Here is a 6,637-nt window from a genome sequence, read left to right on the forward strand (position 1 = left end):
TAACTTTGGTCGCGTTTTCGTTTTAATTCTCAGGGTGTCACTGAGTGTAAGATGGCGAAAGGTGGAGGTATGTCCCTCTTTCGTTAATGTATTTTAAAAATGGAGGCGCAACATGGCTGCCGCCATTCGAGCAACTCGCCCGTATGTATTCTGAATGATTCTAAATTGCAGATTCTACACTTGAGAATACTTTGATTAGTTGGTGGAAGCAATTACACATGAATGAGCACACATTTGTGAAAGAACAAAGGTTTTTTTGCTAAGAATCAACTCAAACATTTTTAAAGAAACAAACATTTGAGAACGGAATAAGGTGTGGTGTCAAAATGTTGAATTGTTTTTCTTCCCCTACTCTGGGATTTAGTGTTCCCCCACCTTCCAAATCCCACTTTTACGCCTAGAGTAATAATACATAATGCATTGACAAGTGAGTACATTTATAAGTGGTAAAGTACATTTTGATGGTAAGTTGTGTTTCATTCCTCATTCATTGCATCTCTGACACCTGAACAAGCTGAGAAAGACATCTCAAACTATCTCTCCAAGATAAACAGTGAAGTGTCCAGATAAACTTTTTAGCCATCATGGATGAGAAGTCTTTTGAGTGCTTAGAATCACGGAGGGTTTAAATATCAACAGTCCCATGACAACTGAGCATCTCAATGACGAAGACCATGATTTGGTTGAAAACTCTAGAACAAACGAGCAAGAACCCTCAGTTGAGATTGTTTTGTTGAAAGCGCTCTATAGTTTTGTAGAGCTATGTTATGAAACTACCCGATCACGATTGTTTTGTGGTTCGTATCCTGTCATCTACTGAGCGCTCGGAGAACAAAGCGACAGGAAGCATGGCTCAGTTCATAATGTTCCAAAGGTTTAATAAGATACGCAAGAATATATACATTTACATTATTCACTTTTCACTCCGATGAAGTGAGAGCACATAGATGAGAAAGTGGCACCATAGGAGAGGAGGATTGGTTCAAGGGAGGTTCACGCAGATAAATCTTCAGGAAGGAAAGCACCGTAACAATTTATGATACAAATTTAACTACCAATTAAAACAGATTAGAGAGGCTTTGTTCCCAGTTGTCACAGAATAGAACGTGACATATAACAAGCTACATGGAAGAACACTTTTTTTATATCTAACATGGGACAATTTCTAAATAAAGATAATATAAACATACAGATGTGCTGATGTTTCTAAGAGACTGTATGGTTTTTATTAAGTTCTTTTCCATGTATGCACTAATAGTTACTACTATGGGAAGGCTGATGCCTTGTAATTGAAAGTTTTTTTTTAATGCAAGGTGCAATGGAATATTTCTTTGTATTTCACATTGTAACGACCTCAGACACGAAACTGGTGGACTCAAATGCATGACTCTAAAGCAGTAGTAGGTGTAACAGAAGTATTTTACTGGGAAAAGTTCAATCAAAACAACACTCACAATGAGGATCAAAGTACATACATAACGTAGAAAAACGCTCACTCGGAGGATCAAACAATCAACAAAAAACTTCAATCACAACTTGATAACCTGAAAAGCTGGCTGGGACGTTTGACGAGACTATTGTACAGACTGAACAAGACAAAGACAAAGGGAGACGAGGACTATTTATACATGAGGTAGGGGAAAACAGGTGAAACCAGTCAGGGGTAGACAATCATAATGGCGGGAAATTCACACAAAGGGAGGAAGTCAAGGTCTGAAACCAAGGGGTAAGCTTCGCTTCAGAACTCAAACCTCCTATGGCGCCATTTTGATGCTACAAAACGATCATTCCATTGACTGCCATTCATTTTTGATGTCACTTTGACAGCGAATAACTTTACATCTGAAGCGTTTAAAGACTCTATTTGCGAATTGTTTAACATGACAATGTATTAAAGGCTCCATTACCTTGTATCTCACGTTATGGCTCCGTAGCAGACGTTTTTGTAAAAATAGGCTAACGATTGTGTCATAACCAAGCGACTTACTGTCGCATAGTAGAGGAATTACCGTGTAGTACAGGAGAAGCTCGCAGGCAGTTTCAACTTACATGAGCTGTTTAAGTTTAATTACTAATGTTAACTAGCATTTTAGTTAGCAATCATTAGCCTGTGCCTATGTTATCTCCTTACATATACCTATGCCCTCCGTCTCTGCAAGATTGGGAATGATTGAGATTTCTCTTGGCACAGCTACCAGAAGACTTACAACTTTCAGACAGGTTGTTCACGTCACATTTACGTTGTCTCTCTCAGTTGGAGGTTGTGCAGTAACGCTCAGCGCTCACCGGAAAAGTGCTTCTAATAGACTTCTATTGGTCCAGTTTATATACTGTCTATGTCTGAAACGAGAGGGAAAAGGTGAGTACAAAATAAAACAGGGAGTGCACAACGAGACTAGACATGAGTGACTTTAACTTAACATAAAGTACTCATGACAACAAAGGACTAACATGAAACACTAAACATGAACAAAAATAAAATGAACATACTTGACGAGACACAACACACATTTAAATCTCTTTCCTAATTGTTAGCTGATAAGGAATGTATTTAAAATTTGGTTTCCTGATAAAGTTAGTTGTGTCATTTTATAAATTTGACAGTGTCGAGGAGACTAGAACATGCACGGTCTAACACTTGAGAAGCAACATAACAGGTTACATGTACTGTTGAATAATTCTACAGTGCAGCCCTGTCATTAAGATTATGTTTTTAAGAGGGCATAAAGTTACATGACTCCAGATCGCAAAGACTACTAGCAACATCCAAAATCTGTTTCCAAAGATTGCAGAAATATCAAACAGGCCAAGATCTTCACTGATGTCTTTACCAACAAGATAAACGTGATAAATGGATTCATGAACTGCAACACCTCGTTTTTATGTTGGCTGGACTAAAAAGAAACTAGAGAGAATTTTTGGTAATGAGGAATATTCCATGGCAAGACTGAATCTCTCAAAGCAGTTGCATTGAGGTCATCCCTGAGTCCATTAGAGGACGAGATACTGTTTGCTTCAAATGGAATTTCTAGATTTCAACCCTTGTTGTTAGAGTGCCTTTATTGCCATTGCATATAACAACGAAATTCAACTGCACATCCCCTGGTGGTGACACATAGTATGACAAGAGAACATAGTGAAACATGAATTAAGACATAGGAACACAGTAATAAATAAATTAATTAATTAATTAAGCAAATAAGTAAATAAATTGTAAGAATTGATAAGTAGCTAAAAGAAGACATAGTCCATAAAGTGCAATGCAGTCCATATGGGTCATGAGTTTAGGTGTTTTATGGCACTTGAAACTTTATTGTCCATGATGTGGAAAAATGCCTTTGGCTTCACTACAATCAACATGAATTACAAATAAGACAATAACAACAAACGTTAAAAAACACTGGGGGAGTTTGGGGTCTAATCATATGCAATCATGTACAGGTCAAAAGGCCAGTTACAAAAAATACAATGAGCAAATTCCGCCAACCTAAAGCAACAACATTCCCACAGCTCAATCATTTCTGTGTGAAGTGTTTTTTATTTTTTTTATTTATTAACTTTGAATTTGAATTTGCTTTTCTGAGGCTCCGTATACATTTCATTGTGAAGACAAAGAGGCGGCCTGTGTACATTTTCACAGCCTCCTCATTGATCTGTGTGATTTCTGTAACCCTGCCTTCCTCTTAGCTCCTATCCAGCTGTAGCTCATTGGTGTCATGCATTGCAAAGATATGTAATCAATCAGTGAAATTAATTTCCACCCTGTTGTTTTTTGGCCAATGCACTTATTGAGTGCAAATGGATTGGCAAATCGGTGCTGCGTCATAACACAACAATAACTTGTAAAAACATAAAAGCAGACATGATTTCCACTACAATGGATTACCTACAGTTAGTCAAGAAAGCTTCAAGGCACATTTTTTCACCTTACAGAAATGCAAATGCAATGTAAACTACTGGCTGCCTTAGAGCTGGGGGAAATCTATACACCATGGATTGTTGTGGGAAGTGCTCAGCAGTAATGCAAAGTATATCTGACTTTTAGTAAATGGGCTTAAACATGCAAAAATATTGATATGGTATTTTACAGTAACACAAGCAGAAAGACTGGATGCTCAGTATGCCACAGGACACTTGCTGAACTGCAAAATAATAACATGAAATGAATAGTAAAGTGTATTCTGTAACATGTACTTACCTCACAGGGGACAGAGGATGAGCATATTTTATATAGCCATATCCCTCATCTCAAGAAGAAGAAAACACTTAAATTCATACCACACCCTGCAATGATTAAATCAGTGATTCATTTGATTCACTGGCAGTGTTTGCAGTGCAGCCAGAGTGCTTTGAAATAAATACATTATTAATAGACCATAACAATAAAAGGCAAAATGCAACAACTCATAAATACCAGAGAGAAACGATCAAAACAGTAGAGCACACTGGAATGAGCTGAACCTTTAAACTCAGGGAAACATGGTGGGAATGAAAGCAGTAGTTAAAAAAAATAAAGACAGGAATACAATCATGAATAATCAATACAATAAACTTAGAAATAAAAAGAGAAATAAGAAATTACTTTTAGAGGATGTAGCATTAATACCATCCCCATTGCTTTAAGTACCTGCAGTGACTGTAGGTTGTCTCAGCTTTATGTACAGGTTAAACCAACTTAAACACATAATCAGTACTTCATTTTAATGTGTTATCTTGGTCGACCGGATGAACCAGATAAAAAATAGGCATATCCAATTTGTGGTAGACAAATATAATCTATAATGTTCATATCCACATACCACCTGGTCTCATAGGACACGTGTAATTGTGTGTACTGATGCACTATGACTTTCCTGTGTAGGAATACAAATTAAAAAAAAAACTGTAGCTGCATGCTGTGTATTCCCTGACTTGTCATCAGGAATCTCGGTGAAAACACCCCATGTCCCTTCTGGAGCTTTATACAATTTTTCCAAGACAACCAATTTAAATCGATGGAAGCAGAGCATGTTTGCTGGTACTGACATAATGGCCAAACCAATCTTACAACAATTATAAAATGATTCCTTGTCAAGAATGCAACAACAAGTGCAAGCCAGAGGGGCGGGTCATAAAATCACAAGAAAATGTCTTTTTTTTTTTTTTTGACACTTGGGCTGCCTCGCTGTTTGATGCATTTGCTGTAAAGAGAGGATATTTGGTGCAGGACATAGTACAAGGATTGTAAACTATTGGGAGATCAGTTAGGGCAGCCCAGTTTCTATTCAATGTATATTCTTATTAACCGGTTCCTATGATATCGTACGAAAACGTATGCACAAAAATTCATATGATATCCTAAAACATTTTTGGCGAGCGGTCACATGACAGTTAAGTTTAGCGGTCGTTATAGATAACTTTAGCTGAGAAAAGGTGACTGGGAGCCGGGTGACTGGGAGCCGGGTGACTGGGAGCCGGGTGACTGGGAGCCGGGTGACTGGGAGCCGGGTGCTAGTCACCGTGAGGTGGCGGTCGTTAAAGCAGCCGTAACAGTTAAGTTTAGGCACCAAAACAACTAGTTAAGATTAGATAAAAACTTGTGGTTTGGGTTAAAACACCCGCGGTCTCCTAAAGTATTACTCCAGGGACACGAACACCAGTTTCCTGTGTGAAAGTCTTGTGTTTTCTCCTACTTCCGGGGCAATCAGTTTATTACAAGAGAACTTCACATGGTACCTTTAATACATGGACACTAACAACTAGGTGTAATTAATGTTTTCTGATGCAACTAAACTGAAGGCTGTGACGGCCCCTCTGCTTGGTGGCTTTGCTGTTGCTGTGTTTTCTCTCTCCAGGGCTGCAGACTTGGAGAGTAATCAGTGGCATGAGACACTACTGGGCCCAGAGCGCCCCGTGCATAAAGGCCCGAGCAGCAGCAGTAGCAGGCCTTTGGTGGCAGATCTCCTCAACACACATTGTGTCTTTTATGTCATTTTTACAGCACAACACCCATGCAGCACGTTTTTTTTTTTTACTCAATTGACTCCCTACACTACTGACGTTATAGATTTCTACCTTCAATTTGTTGGATTTGTTGTTATTTTTTGCTTAATAAATTACTTTTTTTTGTTAGTAAACTCACGTGTCTCCCATTTTTGTCACAGTCTATAACGTTTGGAAACGAAGCCAACGAACAGGCCCATAATTTCAGTTACAGTTAGTTTTCATCAAGAAGTCAAACTTAATATGTGTATGTTATTATATTAGTTTACAGACTGGGCCTTAAATACAGTATGTGTATAATATAATAGTATTGAAAACAAAAAGCTCTGCACACTTACTACAGATTCTGTTTGATGATTTTAAATAAACAGTTGTGTGGAGGCATGTTGCTGAAACCTTCTGACACACAGTGCATATGTTGTGTCTGTATTTTATTCTTATGTTGTTTTCATGTTGATCTCTGCAAACCAAATGTGATGCTCTGGTTGCTATGGAAATAAAGAGTCCTGGATGTTGGAGAAAGCGTGTACAATCCAGTAGGAACTGTCTATGCCTTGACAGCAGTGTACCATTGACTGGGTTAGCAAAGCACACAAAGAGCTGGGTACAGATTTAGAATTGAAAGCCTGTGTTTCTGTTATGCTAGCATTCAAAA

General features: G+C 38.1%; 1 long non-coding RNA gene across 1 annotated transcript in view; it reads left to right on the forward strand.

Annotated features, from left to right (window-relative positions):
* The window catches only part of LOC114559612 (uncharacterized), a 49,991-nt gene extending 43,960 nt beyond the window's left edge, over nucleotides 1-6,031 (forward strand). Inside the window, exon 3 of the long non-coding RNA XR_003693131.1 lies at nucleotides 5,835-6,031. This is a non-coding gene — a long non-coding RNA (uncharacterized LOC114559612). The remainder of the gene's footprint in view (nucleotides 1-5,834) is intronic.
* Nucleotides 6,032-6,637: the final 606 nt, after the last annotated feature.

The sequence above is a fragment of the Perca flavescens genome, chromosome 1, assembly GCF_004354835.1.
Source record: "Perca flavescens isolate YP-PL-M2 chromosome 1, PFLA_1.0, whole genome shotgun sequence".
In the NCBI taxonomy this organism is placed as follows: domain Eukaryota; kingdom Metazoa; phylum Chordata; class Actinopteri; order Perciformes; family Percidae; genus Perca; species Perca flavescens.